This window comes from Schistocerca cancellata, chromosome 4 (genome assembly GCF_023864275.1).
Source record: "Schistocerca cancellata isolate TAMUIC-IGC-003103 chromosome 4, iqSchCanc2.1, whole genome shotgun sequence".
Classification (NCBI taxonomy): Eukaryota; Metazoa; Arthropoda; class Insecta; order Orthoptera; family Acrididae; genus Schistocerca; species Schistocerca cancellata.
In genome coordinates, this window is record NC_064629.1 from 755,572,405 (window position 1) to 755,594,895 (window position 22,491).

Below are 22,491 nucleotides of genomic sequence, written 5' to 3' on the forward strand. Positions count from 1 at the left end.
TCGATCATCTCCAGTTAAATTTACCTGAAACTTGTAGATGAAGCAGCGTGCGAACGACTCCTTCGACGTTCCACTAATGGATATCGTTTCCACCACTCTGACGGCAACGTGGGTTTAGTGACTGTTGACCATGCAGGACTCGGCGTTCGGAACATACGAATCTTCAAACTGCCTTTTGAAGTATCAGCCTCACCTGTCGTGAATGCACTGCGGCCTTACGGGAAGTACTAAGTCACGTGGAAGAAAAGTGGCATGCGTTCGAGACGTATCCTGTACTGAACGGAGTGCGTCAAGTGCGAATGGAACTGTGTAAACACATCCCATCGTACGTGACCATTGGTGGCTGTCGAGCGATCGTCAACCACGGACTAGTTCAGGGTACGGGCAGGAAGGGCATATACACTCTGAATGCCTGCAGCGACTCCTAGTCCAAATACCACGTGCAGACACAACGCCTACATCGCAACCGACACCGCTGCCTACGAGGTGCATTCAAGTTCTAAGGCCTCCGATTTTTTTTCTCCCGACTGGAAAGAGATAGAAACATGCGCATTGTTTTAAAATGAGGCCACGTTCATTGTCAATACGTCCCAGGGATGGCAGCACCGTATGGCAGATGGAATTTTACCGCCAGCGGCGAGAATGAGAACTGTTTTAAATACTTAAAATGGCGACGTTTTCCTTACTTGAACAGAGTGCAATCATTCGTTTTCTGAATTTGCGTGGTGTGAAACCAATTGAAATTCATCGACAGTTGAAGGAGACATGTGGTGATGGAGTTATGGATGTATCGAAAGTGCGTTCGTGAGTGCGACAGTTTAATGAAGGCAGAACATCATGTGACAACAAACTAAAACAACCTCGGGCTCGCACAAGCCGGTCTGACGACATGATCGAGAAAGTGGAGTGAATTGTTTTGTGGGATCGCCGAATGACTGTTGAACAGATCGTCTCCAGAGTTGGCATTTCTGTGGGTTCTGTGCACACAATCCTGCATAACGACCTGAAAATTCGAGAAGTGTCATCCAGGTGGGTGCCACAAATGCTGACGGACGACCACACGGCTGCCCGTGTGGCATGTTGCCAAGCAATGTTGACGCACAACGACAGCATGAATGGGACTTTCTGTTCGTCGGTTGTGGCAATGGATGAGACGTGGATGCCATTTTTCAATCCAGAAACAAAGCGCCAGTCAGCTCAATGGAAGCACACAGATTCACCGCCACCAAAAAAATTTCGGGTAACCGCCAGTGCTGAAAAAATGATGGTGTCCATGTTCTGGGACAGCGAGGGCGTAATCCTTACCCATTGCGTTCCAAAGGGCACTACAGTAACAGGTGCATCCTACGAAAATGTTTTGAAGAACAAATTCCTTCCTGCACTGCAACAAAAACGTCCGGGAAGGGCTGCATGTGTGATGTTTCAACAAGACAACGCACCCGCACATCGAGCTAACGTTACGCAACAGTTTCTTCGTGATAACAACTTTGAAGTGATTCCTCATGCTCCCTACTCACCTGACCTGGCTCCTAGTGACTTTTGGCTTTTTCCAACAATGAAAGACACTCTCCGTGGCCGCACATTCACCAGCCGTGCTGCTATTGCCTCAGCGATTTTCCAGTGGTCAAAACAGACTTCTAAAGAAGCGTTCGCCGCTGCCATGGAATCATGGCGTCAGCGTTGTGAAAAATGTGTACGTCTGCAGGGCGATTACGTCGAGAAGTAACGCCAGTTTCATCGATTTCGGGTGAGTAGTTAATTAGAAAAAAAAATCGGAGGCCTTAGAACTTGAATGCACCTCGTATTACATACGTTGAGACAGCGAGGATCGTGTCGGACGCGGACGTTGTTCCGTTCGAGGTGCCGACACCTGCGGGCCCGGTTTCTGCGCCCATGAAGATGAAGCCTCCATCGGAACCGTCGCCGTGTTCGACAGTAGCGACCACGTCTGCACCCCAGCCGTGTGAGGAAGGAGAGCATCACCAAATCGATTCGAGCTCTGACACGGAGATGCGGGAGGTGCCTACTGTTTGCCGTGATCCACAGGAGGCAGACACGCGTTCCCGCAAGCAGAAGTTGCCCAAGCGACGAAAGAAGAGGAGGCTGTCTGCAGGAAATGATTCTAGAGATGGTGACATGTTGCAGGAGGATGAGGAAATTCCATCTGCGGCCAGGGTTGTGGACCTCAAACCAACGGTTCCTGGTTCGCTGCTGGCAACGTCCGCCCAAGACCGAAGACGAGTTGACTATGCTCAGCTCACCAAGGAGCCACCTGTCGATTCTGCGGCTAAGACATTGGAAGAACGTCATGCGTTGCCTAACATACCATACCTACAGCTTGGTGATTGGGCGTCCGTGATGGAGATGGATAGAATGATATCAGACTCAAGTGACAACCAGATGCCCGCGGCCGGCGGGTCGTCGGACGGACATCATGTCTCAACCGATCAATAATACATACGGTGCGGGTGACAGGGAAGGTCGGGCGGACGATGTGGTGCATACAGGCTTAAAAGACTGCAGGATACGTTATCGTGATATCAAATGACGCAGGAGTATAGGATAGGTACAATCAATGTCAACGGCATTAGCTCCACGATCAAAACTCAGTTGTTAAAGGACATGATTCGAGCGACAGACATTGACATCTTGTTTCTACAAGACGTACGGCCTGATCTGCTCCCGGATGTTTATGGATATGCGTCTTACGTCAACCCAACTTACGACGGTGGTGGTGGTACGGCTATACTAATATGTCATGGCATCGAACCAACAGGTATTCAGTTTTTGCCATCAGCAAAAGGCATTGCGCTCACCATCGGCGCTGTCAATCTTGTGAATCTGCATGCCCCATCTGGTACTGCGAAGCGTCGAGAGTGAACACTCTGTTACTCCACTGAGGTAGCTCCATTGTTTCAAGGCGCTACAGAGCACCTGGTGGTGGGCGGGGACTTTAACAGCGTCTTATGCCCTGAGGATTAGATACCTCACCATGTCCCATGTCCCGCCCTACATGCTATGGTCAGAGATCTCTTTTTGCATGATGCATGGACGCTAATCCATGGTGAGCAACGCGGATATACACACTTCACCAGCCACTCGGCCAGCAGGTTGGACAGGATTTATGTCTCCCGAGGTCTTTGGACAGCAACTGTCGGTGCTGAGCTGTGGCTCACTGCATTCACAGACCATCAGGCCTTCATCTGCACCGTGACACTGCCACGACAACAGACAAGCCGTAGTAGAGGACCTTGGACTCTTAACGTTAACATTCTCCGGGAAGAGGCTTCCCATGTAGCCGTCACTGATACCTGGCACAAATGTGAGCGACGGCGTCATACCTATGATTCCACGACACGATGGTGGACATACTGCGCCAAACCAGCTCTTCGTCGCACGCTCATGGCATACGGACGAGACAGGGCGCTTTGGCTTCGATCCACCTCTGAGTTTTACTACACTGTCTTGCGGGAACTAGCGTCTCAAACACCTTCACCAGAGCGCCAAATGGCCGTCCACCGGACACAGGCATGGCTTCTGCAGATCACGGCTGACAGATTGGACTGCACGCAGGTTCGATCGAGACTGCAAGATTCCATCCCAGAGGAACGTGCCTCTCTTTATCACATCGTTAGAGAACGGAGACACCGTAAGAGACGACTCATCACGGCAGTTATTGCTGTGGATGGGCAATGCGCAGAGACACACACCACAATATCCCGTGCTCTCACAGATTATTACCGCACTCTCTATCAGACAGATCAACGGCGTGACAATGACATTGAGGGCGTCCTGCACGAACTGCCACCTTCGGGTAGGGTGCAAGGCGACGCCACATTCTTGGAGGCCGTCACGTGGGAAGAAATGCGCATGGCCCTCTCGCGGGGTGTGAGAAAAAACTCACACCTGCTTGAATTTTATAGCACCTTTTCTGACCTGATGGGGGAAGTTTGGCGGCAGATGTGCTGTGAAATCCTGGATCTGGACTTCCGTATCCCCACCGAATTTTTGGAGGGCATGATCATCCCTGAGCCAAAACCAAACGAGGGGTGCAGACTGCAAGACTTCCGACCGTTGACGTTACCGAATTCGGATTACAAGCTGTTTGCCTGCATTCTTCGTGCTCGCCTCCTCGCTATTGTCAAAGATGCCATTCATGCCGACCAAACATGTCTGGGAGGTGGCAGTAATATACACACAGCATTAAGCTCTTATAGAGATGTGGTTGCGCTTATGTGGGCATGCCGCTTAGTAGGCGCACTCGTGGCAGTTGACCTAGACCACGCATTTGACCGAGTTGACCACCATTTCTTGCACGCTGTCTTAGAGAAGATGGGACTGTCCTCAATATCGGCAGGGTGGTTCTCCGTCTCATCCACGGAGCCCCTTCTATAGTTCTGGTCAATGGCTACCGCTCGCCACCGTTTACCATAGAGCGGTCAGTGCGACAAGGTGTCCCCTGCCAGCCATTCTCTTCGCTGTCGCCCTCGAGCCTGCACTTCATGGTCTACGACAGCGTTTGGAGGGCATTCGCCTCCGCGATGTGCATTAAATGTTGTGCCTATGTGGACGATGTAGTATTCTTGGTGAGGTCCGCAGAAGATACACTCCTGGAAATGGAAAAAAGAACACATTGACACCGGTGTGTCAGACCCACCATACTTGCTCCGGACACTGCGAGAGGGCTGTACAAGCAATGATCACACGCACGGCACAGCGGACACACCAGGAACCGCGGTGTTGGCCGTCGAATGGCGCTAGCTGCGCAGCATTTGTGCACCGCCGCCGTCAGTGTCAGCCAGTTTGCCGTGGCATACGGAGCTCCATCGCAGTCTTTAACCCTGGTAGCATGCCGCGACAGCGTGGACGTGAACCGTATGTGCAGTTGACGGACTTTGAGCGAGGGTGTATAGTGGGCATGCGGGAGGCCGGGTGGACGTACCGCCGAATTGCTCAACACGTGGGGCGCGAGGTCTCCACAGTACATCGATGTTGTCGCCAGTGGTCGGCGGAAGGTGCACGTGCCCGTCGACCTGGGACCGGACCGCAGCGACGCACGGATGCACGCCAAGACCGTAGGACCCTACGCAGTGCCGTAGGGGACCGCACCACCACTTCCCAGCAAATTAGGGACACTGTTGCTCCTGGGGTATCGGCGAGGACCATTCGCAACCGTCTCCATGAAGCTGGGCTACGGTCCCGCACACCGTTAGGCCGTCTTCCGCTCACGCCCCAACATCGTGCAGCCCGCCTCCAGTGGTGTCGCGACAGGCGTGAATGGAGGGGCGAATGGAGACGTGTCGTCTTCAGCGATGAGAGTCGCTTCTGCCTTGGTGCCAATGATGGTCGTATGCGTGTTTGGCGCCGTGCAGGTGAGCGCCACAATCAGGACTGCATACGACCGAGGCACACAGGGCCAACACCCGGCATCATGGTGTGGGGAGCGATCTCCTACACTGGCCGTACACCACTGGTGATCGTCGAGGGGACACTGAATAGTGCACGGTACATCCAAACCGCCATCGAACCCATCGTTCTACCATTCCTAGACCGGCAAGGGAACTTGCTGTTCCAACAGGACAATGCACGTCCGCATGTATCCCGTGCCACCCAACGTGCTCTAGAAGGTGTAAGTCAACTACCCTGGCCAGCAAGATCTCCGGATCTGTCCCCCATTGAGCATGTTTGGGACTGGATGAAGCGTCGTCTCACGTGGTCTGCACGTGCAGCACGAACGCTGGTCCAACTGAGGCGCCAGGTGGAAATGGCATGGCAAGCCGTTCCACAGGACTACATCCAGCATCTCTACGATCGTCTCCATGGGAGAATAGCAGCCTGCATTGCTGCGAAAGGTGGATATACACTGTACTAGTGCCGACATTGTGCATGCTCTGTTGCCTGTGTCTATGTGCCTGTGGTTCTGTCAGTGTGATCATGTGATGTATCTGACCCCAGGAATGTGTCAATAAAGTTTCCCCTTCCTGGGACAATGAATTCACGGTGTTCTTATTTCATTTTCCAGGAGTGTATATGTACTGCGATCGCGTGGCTTGAGCAATACGGAGAGGTGGCCGGGAGCCGTATCGACCTGCGAAAGTCGCACTACATGGATGTGGGCAGAGGATTGCAAACGAGTACGCCAGTGCCCATTACCAAAGTCCCGGCGATGAGGTGTTTGGGAGTGACCTTCCACGGGAACGTGCAGCGCACACCAACATACACGTATCGCAGACTACTTAATGTGATCCGCACGCAAGTTCGCCTCCATAACTTTCGAACACTTGACTTGATCATGCGAGTACATTTTGTCAACGTGTACCTCGATCCGAAACTTAATCATTACACGCATGTTCTCCCGATGGCCGCTACGGTCGCTGCCAAGTTCCAGGTGGCCTTCGGTCATTTCGTCAGCAAGGGTAGGGCGTTCAAGAACCGTTGCGACACGCTAACGTTGCCCACACACGCAGGCGGCATTGGAATGATAAATGTGCACGACAGGGCGCGCGCTCTCTTCTTGCGGACGATGCATCGCCTATATACTTCGGACAAGGCTACCCTCCCTGGTACACTGATTCAGGAGGTGGTGCCTCAATCCATCCGTCCGCCGATTCCTGTTGGACATTCGCACCTATCTGGTCGACATGAGTTATCTGTTGGATGTCTTGCCGACCACGCGGGATCCTAGCACCAAGGACTTCTACCGCTACTTTCAACGAAAGCTGCCTGCTAATGCGGTTGAACGCCGACGTCCGGCGGTTGGCTGGAGACGGGTGTGGAGTAACATACACTCCCCTTTCCTTCCCACCACGGTCCGGGTGCTGTGGTATGTGATAACGACCGAAAAATTCCCTACCCGACAACGTTTAGACATGATCCATCTTGCTGAGGATCCTCTCTGCCCCAGATGCACCGCTGTCGACAGCGACATGCACCGTTTTATTTGTGGTACGGCTGCCGACTGCTGGCTCCTGACACGATGCATGTTGGCATTGTTGCTGCGACGGACGCCTCAGTCCGTAGAGCCCACCGACCTGATCCATCCCGACGTCACTTACTTCCCTGCTACTCGTCAAGCTCTTTGCGAATTACTTGGGATCGTTGTTTACGCGGCCTCCAGACCATTGCTGTGTACCAGGTGTGAGAAGAGACTGAGAGATTGCACATGATGGACTGATGAGAGTCATCAATGGTAATTATAGGGTGTTTCACCCTCGCTGAAAGAGAAGACGACCAGAACATCCCACCATCTGGCTGCTGTGGACAACCCCCGGAAAAAAAAATAGAACAAAAAAATTACAAATAAATACATAAGAACAAAATAAGAACAAAATGAGCAACAAATTAAATATGATAAAGTATTGTACAATTTCCTTTCTCCTTTTCTTTTTTTAATAAAATGTTCAGAGGCATAATTACTTTTTTTGTGGGCAGAACCTGAAGTGGTGGCGAGCAGCCGTCCTAGTTAGCTTTAGGATGAAAGTGGCGGTGGCACTAGCTTTGTTTTTGTTTTTAGGCTAGATAGGTTTATGGGGGTAGTATGGGTGATAGTGGCCACCGCCTGAAGTGGAAGAGGTAATTTTCTTTATATATATATACCGGGTGATCAAAAAGTCAGTATAAATTTGAAAACTTAATAAACCACGGAATAATGTAGACAGGGAGGTAAAAATTGACACACGTGCTTGGAATGACATCGGATTTTATTAGAACCAAAAAAAAAAAAACAAAAAAACAAAGTATTGCTAGACGCGTGAAAGATCTCTTGCTCTCGTCGTTTGGTGATGATCGTGTGCTCAGCCGCCACTTTCGTCATGCTTAGCCTCCCAGGTCCCCAGACCTCAGTCCGTGCGATTATTGGCTTTGGTGTTACCTGAAGTCGCATGTGTATCGTGATCGACCGACATCTCTAGGGATGCTGAAAGACAACATCCGACGCCAATGCCTCATCATAACTCTGGACATGCTTTACAGTGCTGTTCACAACATTATTCCTCGACTACAGCTATTGTTGAGGAATGATGGTGGACATATTGAGCATTTCCTGTAAAGAAATCGTCTTTGCTTTGTCTTACTTTGTTATGCTAATTATTGCTATTCTGATCAGATGAAGCGCCATCTGTCAGACATTATTTGAAAGTTTGTATTTTTTTGGTTCTAATAAAACCCCATGTCATTCCAAGGATGTGTGTCAATTTGTACCTCTCTATATACATTATTCCCTGATTTATTCAGTTTTCAAATTTATACTGACTTTTTGATCACCCAGTATATATATATATATATAGAAATAATAAAAAAACAAAAAAACAAAAAAGAAAAAGCAAAAAAAAAAATGAATAAAATAAAAATAGAGAAAAAAAGATGGTAGAACACTTGCCCGCTAAAGGCAAAGGTCCCGAGTTCAAGTCTCGGTCCGGCACACACTTTTAATCCGCCAGGAAGTTTCATATCAGCGTACACTCCGCTGGAGAGTGAAAATCTCATTCAGGTTTTCTCTTTGCCAACATTATCACACTGCCAAATGTATTATTTATGTCAACTTTCTTGTTACAATGTGGGATTGCATATGGCAGATAATAATGAAGATCTTATGTTTCTTTGGCCATGGGCATGAGTGGCAGGGGGGGGGGGGCAACGAAATAGCGAGCTGTGTGTTAAGGGGGATTAAAAGTAAAATTACCCAGAAAAGAAGTTAATAGTGTGGTCTGACAACAGCTGTGGCCAAAACAAAAAACAAATGGTATTGTTCCTACGGATATACTTCGTCTGTAATGATTTCTTTGATGAAGTTCACCACAAGCATGTCGTCTCTGGACACTCATACTTAACCTAAGACCGAGAGTTTGCTTTAATTGAAAAAAGGAAAAGAGTAGAAAACTGTAAAGTTCCTTTGGATCTTGTGAGAGTTTTGTGTAATGTCAATAGCAAAACTCCTTTTCTAACCACTATGATGAACGATGATAATTTTTATGACTTCTCTGAGGTAGCTAAAGAACACGTCATCACAAAGAGGTTAGAAATTTCCAAGGCCATTTGGCTCGAAGTTTCCAAAACCAACCCAGGAAAATCGTTAAAAAAATATCAGTGAAGTTGAAACGTGGACATAAATGAATGTATTCAAAAAAGGTGTGAAGATGGAGACCATAAAAGGCTTAGATATGCCCCAGCTTGAATTAACAGCCTAATTGAAAACTGAGAAGAAGTAGAACTTGAAAAAGATGATACCTTATCTCAAATAAGAAAACAAACTGTTTTACTGAAATCTGACTGAGCAAACATAGCTGCTGTTGATAGGCTGTAACTTTCTAATGTTTTATTTACAAAATAGTGGAAAATTAATGCAAAATGTAACTTTATAATCTTTGTAAAAGGCATTTATTTTGAAATAAAACTTGTAAGAACACACATTTTGTCTTTGTTCTTTAACTAGCTTGTTTGCTAACACAGCAGTTCTGTAGGCCTAACTGACTTTTCATAACAATATAGTTATTACAAAAAAATTGTGAACAGTTGTTTCCAGACTTTTGTGATAGTAAAATTATTATTGTTATTATCCTTCTCACACTCCTTTATTTACAGATATCAGTGGTAGACTTAGCCCAGTTTTTATGTTAGAGAGTTTGGCACATAGCTCTGTTCTTGTTTTGTTCCATCAACAATTTTTTGTTGTTGTTGTTAAATGGTTCAAATGGCTCTGAGCACTATGGCACTTAACTTCTGAGGTCATCAGTCCCCTAGAACTTAGAACTACTTAAACCTAACTAACTTAAGGACATCACACACATCCATGCCTGAGGCAGGATTCGAACCTGTGACTGTAGCGGTCGCGCGGTTCTAGACTGTAGCGGCTAGAACCGCTCGGCCACTGCGGCCTGCTGTTGTTAAATGTTTTACAGTAACTTTACTCTAAAAATATTTGTAGATTAACTGTCTTCATTTATTTAGGCTATAAAAAAATAAGGATATCAAAAAGGAATGCTTTCTGGAAGTTTTCTGCTATTTCCTTAAAACAGTAGTTGTGGCACTTACCACGGATTTTATGATTAGTCGACAATTTAACTGGGTTTCTCACATGCAGTTGTGTGCATTAAAATCTCCTCCAAGCGCGCATTTCATCCTAGCTGGTTAAAAATTTGAGATCTTGTTGCTGCAGAAGTGTAGGCATGCGGAGGACAGTATGTAGCTGTAACATTAGAAATATGTAGCAAGTTCACTATGCCCAGCGACCAGATATGTATGGAACTATTATTTACTTGTATATTATGAGAAAAGCAGATCTTTTTGTAAACTACAACCGCAACTTCCCATACCAATTAGCTCTGTCCCTTCTAAACATTTAAAACGTTTGTCCTTCAGGTGTACATTGTCAGCTAATGAAGTTTCTGAAATGGTTGCTATACTGCCAAGCAGTTCATTCATGCTAGCAGTCAAATCATTCCATTTGTGCCTAAGGCTCCTCGAGTTCTACTGTAGAGTAGTTAAAGGAATATCCTTTCCATTCTTCTGCAGCCTGTCGCTTGTTCTGACGACAGTGTAATTACAAATATTTTGTGCTATGTACTCGTATAAGTTCTTATAATCCACATTCTGTTCCAAGAACGTTCACAGGAACTGCTCTGACGACAGGGACAGGTTGTTGATGCAATCTTTGTATCACGTATTTTGTCAGTATCATGCAAGTTATGTTGGTCTGTAGCAGCTCCTCTAGAAGTGGCAGACAGGTAGGGATTTTGTCTGATTGGTTCGATGAGTCTAGTATACTGGTATACGGTGTCCACGTCATTCAGGATATTGTATTGTCTATGTACTCGGTTATCTGGGAAGGACTACAGTCTCGGTAGAGAAATGACAAAATTTTTAGGAGATGAAGATGCCATTTGAGAGTTCCTGTTTAGCTGAGCTGAGATAGTAGGTTCGTTGTGGGCTGTGAACGTAATTCCGTCAGATGGTGGAAATATGGCGGCAGCCATCACTTCTAAAGGGACCAGAGGCTTACGAAGTCTGAGTGCCGAAAATTGGTGGTCGCCATATAATTGGCCATAGTTTACTGTATAATGAGCAATTACGGTCCGTAGATACGTGATTACATCTACATCTACATCCACATTTATACTCCGCAAGCCACCCAACGGTGTGTGGTGGAGGGCACTTTACGTGCCACTGTCATTATCTCCCTTTCCTGTTCCAGTCGCGTATGGTTCGCGGGAAGAACGACTGTCTGAAAGCCTCTGTGCGCGCTCTAATCTCTCTAATTTTACATTCGTGATCTCCTCGGGAGGTATAAGTAGGGGGAAGCAATATATTCGATACCTCATCCAGAAACGCACCCTCTCGAAACCTGGCGAGCAAGCTACACCGCGATGCAGAGCGCCTCTCTTGCAGAGTCTGCCACTTGAGTTTGTTAAACATCTCCGTAACGCTATCACGGTTACCAAATAACCCTGTGACGAAACGCGCCGCTCTTCTTTGGATCTTCTCTATCTCCTCCGTCAACCCGATCTGGTACGGATCCCACACTGATGAGCAATACTCAAATATAGGTCGAACGAGTGTTTTGTAAGCCACCTCCTTTGTTGATGGACTACATTTTCTAAGGACTCTCCCAATGAATCTCAACCTGGTACCCGCCTTACCAACAATTAATTTTATATGATCATTCCACTTCAAATCGTTCCGCACGCATACTCCCAGATATTTTACAGATATTTTACAGATATTTTACAGATATTTTACCAGAGTAGTACAGGCACCTAGGAGCAGAATCTGGTATACACTGTGTTAGAAAGTGTTCACCACCATCTTGTGCAGCGTGGCTTCCTCTGACACTGTGCGCTTACATGATAAATCTGTAAGCAGTTCTCACATCGCCTGACTGGCGGTCTATGGGTTGACCTTCACATCTGAAGCCATATGGGAGACATGAGCTACAAGCCTCTGAGACCTGAATGTCAGTTGAATTGCCGATATAGGTCAGTAGGTGGCGTAGCCATTAACAACACGTTTTTTTTATTATCTTTTAATTTTAACTATTGCGAATGGGTATTGTGCTGATATATCAATTACTATGTCCTCATCATTGATATCCGTATCGACAGTCTTGATGATAAGTCCCTGTTTTTTATTATGTGAGTCGGTACATAACATTCCAGATTAGCCAAATTCCAGATTAGCCACAGTGGCGGACTTGTGTTCTACTCTTATCCTATTTCTTCCTGGTGTCTTGATTAAAGCAATTTCATTTTTCCAGTCGTTACCGTCTTTAAATAACAGCCTGCCTACTGCCATAGGATGGAAGTTTCCCACATTTCGGGATATACTCTCAATTTAGACAGCATAGAGGCCTTCATAAGTGACACTGTATCGATTGCTTTTATCTGTATTCATTGCACTCCTCTCTTCTACTAGCTGAGTATCACGGGTAGAACTATCGCCAGTACCGTTGGTTGGGGTTGATTTGGGGACGAGGACCAAACAGCGAGGTCATTGGGCCCACCAGGTTAGGGAAGGATGGGGAAGGACGTCGGCCGTGGTCTTCTCAAATGAACCATCCCGCCATTTGCCTGAAGGAATTTAGGGAATCACAGAAAACCTAAATCAGGATGGCCAGACGTGCGTTTGAACCGCCGTCTTGCCGAATGCGAGACCAGTGTGCTAACCACTTCGCCACCTCGCTCCGTTTGAGTTGGATTGCTCCCATTATTTTCTACATACACAAGTTTGTGACCATTCTGTTCATATCCGGTATTTTCACCGAGCGAGGTGGTGCAGTGTTTAGCGCACTGGATTTGTGGTGTCACCGCCAGACACCACACTTGCTAGGTGGTAGCTTTAAATCGGCCGCGGTCCATTAGTACATGTCGGACCCGCGTGTCGCCACTGTCAGTAATTGCAGACCGAGCGCCACCACACGGCAGGTCTAGAGAGACTTACTAGCACTCGCCCCAGTTGTACGACGACTTTGCTACTGACTACACTGACGAAGCCTTTCTCTCATTTGCCGAGAGACAGTTAGAATAGCCTTCAGCTAAGTCCATGGCTACGACTTAGCAAGGCGCCATTAGCCTTACAGTGCTTGTATTTAAAGACTCTCATTTGTATCGTCAAGATCGATGTACCACAATGATGGATTAAAGATAAGTATTATAGAAGCTACGTACTTTTCTTTATAGCATTCATTACGTATCCTGTTCCAGACCTCACGCCAGCCGGCGTGTGTGTACGCATGCCTTTCGGTTACCCGTCACTGTGGACTGGCTGTCTTGTCAGTCCACAACAGTTTGGCGCCGAGGATTGGTGCCGCGCCCACGTTGCTTTCATCTTTATACTTGCTTTGATTTGCTTTACTTGTGTCATGGCTTCGCCACAATCTCCAGATGTACTGTCCGAATTTTATCGCTTGCAGAATCAGCAGACGCAGGCCTTATTGGATGCCCTTGGACAGCTCGTCCAGGGTCAACGTGCACGGCAAAACGATGCGGCAGCCGCCGCTTCCTCGCTACCGCAGCCACAACACGCCGTTGCACCGTCCTTCCGTATTTTTGATTCAACCCAGGAAACATGGACAGGGTGGTCACGCCAATTTGGATTCCATCTCGCCGCCTACAGAATTCAAGGTAATGAGCGGCAGCCGTTTTTGCTTTTGTGTGTAGGTGTGTCCACCTACCGTGTGATAGTGAAATTGTTTCCCCGACGCGACGTAGCAACTCTGTCCTACGAGGAAATTTTGTCTGCTTTAGATGCCTATTTCAAGGAAACAGTCAATGTCGTTGCAAAAAGGTATACGTTCTTTCGTACAAAACGTACGGCCGGTCAAACTAATCGGGAGTGGGTTGCAACATTGCAGGGCCTAACAAGGGATTGTGCTTTTGAATGTGAATGTGGACTCCCTTATTCAGATACTATGGTGTGTGATGCAATTGCACAGAATGTTTCTGATGTTCGCATACGGGAACAGATTTTGAAACTAGTCAATCCCTCCCTTCAACAAGTGATAGACATATTGGATAGGCAAGACACACTTGACTTTGCTCAGGAATCATTTGCAACTTCGCCAGCTGTGTGTCGCATTAACCGGCCCGCCGGGCGCGCTGTACGGAACTGTAAACAGCCTTCGCGCACGTCCGCACAGCCTCGTGTGCCGCGCCAGCAAGCAACTGCAGTGCTGAAATCATGCCCGCGGTGTGCAACTAGACATTCGCGTGAGAATTGCCCGTCACGCCAGGCTATTTGCTTTTTCTGTAATAAAAAAGGACATGTTCAAAGTGTTTGCCAGAAAAAGCTTAGATCGGACACTCACAACCATTCCAGGCACTTTGCTTCGCGCCGGAATCGAACGAAGGACACTCCGGCTCGTGAACCTTCGCCCATGGACATTCATGTAGTTAATGCCACTCCGCCCTGTGCTACTCTCTCTAACTGTGACTGTGTTCGTCCCACAAAAAGTGTGCGTCGACGTCGACGGAAATCCCGTCACGTCGCAAGTGATTCTGTACCAGTGTCTGTTCAAGTTGCACAAAACAGTCGCTCTTGTCGTCAGCAGGAGAAACTTTTTGTAGATTTGGACTTTGCCGGACAAGTGATACCGTTCCAGCTCAATACCGGAGCTGCAGTTTCATTGCTCAATCACGCCACGTACAAACAACTGGGCGCCCCTCCGTTGCGTGCCGCAAATGTTCAGCTCACTAGTTATTCAGGACAGCTTATCCCCGTGTTAGGACAGTGCAGCCTTCTTGCAACATACAAGGGACAAACAAAACTTGTGTCATTTTACGTTCTTCGTTCTTCTTCTGCAGTGAACTTGTTTGGTTTCGATTTATTTCAGTTGTTTAACGTGTCTATCGTCACTCAGGTCTTATCAGTGAACCAGACTGTGCCTTCAACCAGTGTTTCTCGTCTCTGTAACGAATTTGCAGACATTTTTGCACTGGGTCTTGGTTGCGCTAAGAATTATGAAGCACATTTGGAACTAAAAGTAAACGCGCACCCGAAATTTTTCAGAGCGCGCAATGTTCCCCACGCATTGCGTGATGAGGTCGCAAGAACATTAAACGATTTAGAATCACAAGGTGTCATTGAACGTGTGCAGGCTTCTCTCTGGGCCTCACCCTTAGTAATTTTGCAAAAACCTTCCGGAAAACTGAGACTTTGTGTGGACTTCAAGGCAACAGTGAATCCACAACTAGTGACTGCTACTTTTCCTTTGCCCCACCCGGAAGACCTTTTTGACAAACTGTGCCCGGGACAATATTTTTCAAAGTTGGACCTAGCAGATGCGTACTTGCAAATACCGGTGGACGAAGAATCCCAGCGCGTATTAGTGGTTAACACGCATCTTGGTTTGTATCGATTCAAAAGACTGCCATTCGGGTGTGCATCCGCCCCTGCATTGTTTCAGCAATATTTACAAACTATTTGTGCGTCGGTCCCTACTGCAGCAAACTATCTGGACGATATAGTGATCTCCGGAAAGACGGCTGAAGAACATTTAGACCATCTCCGAACGTTATTTCGGGTCTTGCGGCAGAATGGTCTTCGCTTGAGGAAGGACAAATGTGTGTTTTTTGCTCGTGACTTACCATATCTGGGACATGTAATCAATGCTCAAGGCATACATCTGAGTCCCGAGCACCTCCGTGCCATACAGGACTTGCCTTCGCCGCAGAATTTGAAGCAGCTACAGAGTGTGTTGGGCAAAATTAACTATTATCACTGTTATATCGCCCATACCTCTTCCATTTCAGCTCTGCTTCATCGCTTATGCCGTAAAGGTGTTGCGTTCGTCTGGTCGACGGAATGCGAACACGCCTTTCGCCAGTTTAAATCGGCGTTGCTTTCAAATACTTGCCTTACGCCATTCGATCCCCAGAAACCCCTTTTGTTAATGGTAGATGCATCGGATTTCGGGATCGGTGCTGTGCTTGCACACAAAGATGGTTCGCATGATCGCCCTATTGCCTTTGCGTCCAAATTGCTCTCGTCAGTGCAAAGAAATTATTCACAGATAGAGAAAGAAGCTTTGGCTCTCGTGTTTGGTGTTACAAAGTTTCATGATTTCTTGTATGGTCGTCACTTTACCATCATCACAGACCACAAACCTTTGACATCGCTTTTTCATCCGAACAAGCCTGTACCTCGGCGTTCAGCGCAGAAATTCATTCGCTGGTCTATTTTCCTCTCGCAGTACCGCTACGATATCTTGTATCGGTCCACTGCTAAGCACGGAAACGCCGATGCGTTGTCCCGTTTGCCTGTAGCTGAGGATAAAGCATTCGATTCTTCCGAACTTGCTTGCATGTTCATTGATGCGGAAACTGATGACGTGGTCGAATCGTTTCCGATTGATTTCCGTCGTGTAGCTACAGCCATAGCAGCTGACCCTGTCCTTGCTACCGTTTTGCGTTTCGTTGCTACGCAATGGCCCTTGTCGAAGTCCGGATCGAGGATCCGTTGGTTCGCCGATTTTTTGCTCACAAGGAGACTTTTTGTACGGCGTGGTGTTTTGCTGTTGCGTTCTGATAATGATCAGTCTAGGGTCGTGGTCCCATGTTCGTTACAGTCCTCTGTCCTAAAGCTTCTCCACCAAGGACATTGGGGTATAGTGCGAACGAAACAACTTGCTCGTCGGCACTGTACTTGGTTCGGAATCGATGCTGCGATTACGCATATGTGCTCTTCTTGCATGGCGTGTGCCGAACAACAATCCGCACCGCCGCGGAAATTCTTTGCATGGCCGAAAACCACTTCCCCTTGGCAACGCTTACATATCGATTTTGCTGGTCCATTCTGGAATGCTCGATGGTTGGTTGTGGTCGATTCCTTCAGTAATTTTCCTTTTGTTGTCCGGATGTCTTCCACGACGTCAATTGTCACCATCCAAGCGTTGTCTGCTATCTTTTGCATTGAAGGTCTTCCACAGACTATTGTTTCCGACAATGGCCCACAATTCATGTCCGCCGAATTTCAGTAATTCTGCAAGGCCAATGGTATTCAACATCTGACATCCGCGCCGTTTTCGCCGCAGTCAAACGGTGCCGCTGAACGATTGGTCCGGACTTTCAAGTCACAGATGTTGAAATTGAAAGAGTCGCATTCTCGGGAGGACGCGTTGTTGCTTTTTTTGTCTTCGTATCGCTCTCAGCCCCGAGATGGTCGCTCGCCGGCTGAGTTGCTTCATGGTCGTCCTCATCGAACCTTGATGTCTTTGCTGCATCCGCCGCATCAGGTTCCTGTGCAGCGGCAGACTCCTGCTTTTGCTCCAGGCGACGTTGTATTCTATCGCACCTATCGCGGTTCACGGCGTTGGCTCGCAGGGCGCATTCTTCGCTGCCTCGGCCGCGCGATGTATTTGGTTTTGGGGGCCTTTGGTGAGGTGCGTCGGCATCTCAATCAGCTGCGCCTCTGTCGTCGCACGGGTTCTGCCGCTCCCCGTCTGCTTTCAGCGACGGTGCCGTCCGGTCAGCGCCCTGGGGACCCATCTACTGGCTCGCCTCATCCTCAGGTGTTACCGACGCTGCCTTCCATTTTGCCCCATGGCGTCGCGCCGCCGCTGCAGCCGCCGCCGGCGCCGCCCGCAGTGGACGCTTCGCTGCAGCCGCCAAGCGCCTCCCTGGGTCACGCGCCGCCGATCGCTTCCCGTGACCAGCTGTCCTCCGCCATGGAACTTTTGCCCGCTCCGGACCACATGGCGTCATCGCGCGTCGGATACCCCGACGCAATGGAGGTCGACCCTTCGGCCCCTCCTGTCTCTTTACGGGCGCATACACCGCATGTTGACGTGCACCCTGGACTAGGTTTCCAGGCGTTTCCTAGCTCCCCTCGGACCGAATGGCCGGGTGCGGGTGGCACAGCCTCGCCTGTTGTTAGGCTCCCCACCTCATCGCATACGTCAACATGGGGCCCTCCACACGGCGGGCGGAAGCCTTATAACACGACCGTTCGCCGATTTGCGGGGGAGGAATGTGGTGTCACCGCCAGACACCACACTTGCTAGGTGGTAGCTTTAAATCGGCCGCGGTCCATTAGTACATGTCGGACCCGCGTGTCGCCACTGTCAGTAATTGCAGACCGAGCGCCACCACACGGCAGGTCTAGAGAGACTTACTAGCACTCGCCCCAGTTGTACGACGACTTTGCTACCGACTACACTGACGAAGCCTTTCTCTCATTTGCCGAGAGACAGTTAGAATAGCCTTCAGCTAAGTCCATGGCTACGACCTAGCAAGGCGCCATTAGCCTTACAGTGCTTGTATTTAAAGACTCTCATTTGTATCGTCAAGAGCGATGTACCACAATGATGGATTAAAGATAAGTATTATAGAAGCTACGTACTTTTCTTTATAGCATTCATTACGTATCCTGTTCCAGACCTCACGCCAGCCGGCGTGTGTGTACGCGTGCCTTCGGTTACTCGTCACTGTGGACTGGCTGTCTTGTCAGTCCACAACAGGATTCGCATTCCCTAAACCATTACAGGCAAATATCAGGATGGCTCCTACGAAAGGGCACACCAATTTCCTTCCCCATCTATCCTTAATCCGAGCTTGTGCCCCATGGGCATTTCTAATGACCTCGTTGTCGACATAAAGTTCTACAATAACCTCCTCCTCCTCCTCCAACAGTTTCCAACTACATAGAACAAATAGTTGTAGCTGAGATGCCAGTACTGTAATCAGTAACGGGATGCTGGTATTCATACATACATTCCTGAATATTGCATCTTTCCGGCTGTTGAACCAGTTCATAAGCAATCGTCAATTTAGCTTTTTTAGTGCCAAGGCACTCACTGGAGCTATTCTCGATAGACGACAACCTAGCCTGAGGGTGCTGACACATTGACTGCTGCGTGTCACTGCCATTCCCTGCATTATGCCTGATTCCTACTAGGGGCTATCACACGGTAAATGCCACAGCAGCGAACGCATTGCCTTGGAAGAGTCCTCAGCGGCTTGTCATGAGGGGCTTAGCGTCACATTTCTACATCTCTAAATGGTGCCTTGCGCCACTCTGCAGGTCTGCATTGCCAGTCACAGAGCGCACTGAGAGCGACATCACATGTAGACCCCTTGGCCACACGAAATGTTGCCGAAGTGCTGACTCGGCTGTGACGACTGCTGAGCAGTACTTATCTATATCTAATCTACATAGGTACTTCATAAGCTACCATAAGATGCGTGGTGCCGGGTACCCTCAACCACTATTTGTCGCTTCTCCTCCTGATGCGCCGGCCGGAGTGGACGTGCGGTTGTAGGCGCTACAGTCTGGAACCGAGCGACCGCTACGGTAGCAGGTTCGAATCCTGCCTCGGGCATGGATGTGTGTGATGACCTTAGGTTAGTTAGGTTTAATTAGTTCTAAGTTCTAGACGACTGATGACCTTAGAAGTTAAGTCGCATAGTTCTCAGAGCCATTTGAACCTCCTGATGCACTCGAAAATAGAGTGAGGGAAAAACGACTATCTATACTCCTCCATATAAGCACCAATTTCTCGTATATTATCTTCGTGGTCCTTACGGGAGGTGTACGTTGACGTCAGCAGAATCGTTTTGCACTCAGCTTCAAATGCAGGTTCTCACAAGAAGGTGCAATTAGATGAATGACACACTAACTTCAATTAACGAAGGTTTATTCAGCACTTGCACGTACAAGAGTGCGAAGCGAACTGCCTCCGGCCAGAATACATACAGTATATATACAGTTACACAACATTCCAGTACAATGATTCTTGACATTTGTGGATACTTCAAGAATATACTCGAACCGAATATAGAGATTAAAATTTCACAATTCAGGTGAGTTTTGAACTCATGACCCGCCATACAACAGTGTAGTATCATAACCAGACATGACCGTCACTGTGCTACTCAGCTTTTTCTGCGTCATTGCTCCTTCCTTAAGAGAAAAGCGTCTCGGTGTTACGTCCTCCTAGTCCGGGAACGAGTCATCGGTCCTGCATACTCCGACTCCCGATGACTGAAGTTTGCCATGGCGGTGATCTTCGTGGAACTTCCTTTGCCGCTATGCTCTTCGTTACCCTTACGCTTGTTGCCTGTCGCTGGAGTTTTGAATTTACCCTGGGTCGCAGGATCGTTATAGGGCGTCATTCGAAGGACGTATACCGTATATCTGAACTTTCGTCATCTTGTGTCAGGGTCGAAATTTTCAACTTCATAAGTAACATTAAACAAACGTTTTACAACCTTATAAGGCCCAAAGTAGCGCTTGAGGAGCTTCTCAGAGAGACCAACCTTCCGAAGTGCGCGAGGTGCCGGGGCTAGCAGTGTATTTAACACTAAATTCTTCTAGAATCTACATATGTAAATTATGCTCTAAGCCCCTCCCCCCCCCCCCCCTATTCTAACTCCGACTTTTGCTGTTGCACATGGATTAAAAAGATACGCGAACTGACTGTAATCAACCCTGCAAGTGGAGTAGAAAAGAGTTTGGCACCTGCAATAATTTAATTTGATAAATAAGTTAAATAAAGGAAGGTTTCATTAACGTAGTGAGAAATGATAGGGTAGCTCTACCGATTAACACAATGAAAGTTCTGCCCAAAATAACAATATGATTTATTAAGACTAAACACAAAATAATAAACAAAAACACATGAAACATTTACAGTACATCAAATTGGCTCAAATTGGATACTCAAATAAACGCTGTGAAGGTGAAGTTGTCCCTAAACCAGATTGTGACGTTTATGACGAAGTGGTATGTGGAGCCAATTCCTTGCAACTCAATCTTAAGAGAGACACACAGCTAACCCAACATTAATTGCTGCTACATTAGTGAGAACTCAGACAATGAACACCCAAGATAGAACAAAGTTAGAAAAGACGAACAGGCGCGCTCTGCTGAGCTCTGATTATCGCCTAGCAAAAATGCCTGCTTTGCCAGTGCTGCGGATGTACATTACCAAGCTGTCTTCTTAGCTGCAAGGACACGATCTGGGGTACTGGAAGCGATGGCTGGTTGCTTCGACGTCCCGTCTTGGTGATGATAATGTCGCGAGTATAGCCCGAAACAAATTGTCCTGGTCTGGTTGTTCCTGACTAAAGACTTTCTATCAATGCGCCTCTGAGGGAGACGAAGAAGGCTCGCCACACAATCACTGACGCTACAGTAATGAATTTTCACAAGCGAAGTCACACAGTAACTCTGATACAGTCAACTTTAGCCAAAACTGCCCAAGACAGACAACATAGGCCGCTTGTACGCAGAACGCTCAATTGCCAACTGTACTCGGAAAGTTAAATTGAAGTCGAAACTTCAGCAACTTCGTTAAACAGTTACAGTCAAATAAAAGTATATTAGACAGCCAACGGAAGGCAGGCTGTCCAGAGCAGCGAGAGCTCAGTGTAATAACCTACTCCGACTGAAATCCGAGAGCCGACTACCCCACAAGAGCACCCATACAAAACCGAACACAGAAGATTCCCGCCCCCACAACAGTGGCCGTGGTTAACCGTTCCAATCAGCAACTCGAAAACTGGCGGAAAATTCCACTCTATTGCCGGAGCACTACCATTCCACCAATGGAGATTCTTGGCGCCAATCTCTGCGCCTATTTTGCTATGTCACGGAGCTATGCCCTGAGCAAGCCAAACACAGTTACGATTTTGCAGAAAGCGCGGGAATTTGCCAGCCATACTGCCTGGGTACACAAGTCACTCCCACGCCTCGCTGGTAGCCTGCCAGAAAGTGTTTTCGCTAAGTTTCTGTGAAGTAACGGAACCTCTAGCCCAGCCACTACTTCAGGCCCCTCTGAGCGTGTCTCTGCCGCTATTCTACAATGTCGGCGTCTGGAAAGCATTCACTAGACTCCCTCACACTCGTCGGCTTACCCTTTCAAGATCAGCAGAGCTCGCCTGTCACCGGACCACCCGGGTGACGAGAGACACTGCGTGGGAAGACCGCGTGTGAAGGAATAGCAACATTTCACCACATGCAATTAGAAAGGAAAATTGTAAGATAGAAATATGAGAGGGGGCTCATGCCACCTCTCATAGCCCCTACGCCATTTTCGATTGTAATTGGTGAGCGGTTGGCTCACTTAGGAGCAAGGTAGTGAGTCAATCGCCCAAGAACAATCTTGCAAACTGACTCCACATGCCGCACTCTATAAAGAAAATCACTGCAACTGAAAAATGCAGCTCATAGAGGGAGGATTATTTATGATGTAGCCAACTTCACCTTCTTAATATGGAACACTAACACTCACATCACACATCCATACCCAGGGAGCCCCTTCCAAACGTCGATTCACACAGACATTCACGCTCTAAATATGGCCCGGGCATGTGAGCCAAATATGGAGCAGTTTATTCTTTACAATCAGAGTTGGAGTGCTCCGCAATTAAATGCCCAAGATGTTACAACAATTTGAATCATTAAACTAACCTGAACTCACTCACACATGATACTATTTAAGTTAACAATCTCTTTATGAGCTTTCAGAATCTAATTACAACCTCCGATTCATTCTGTTTCCCT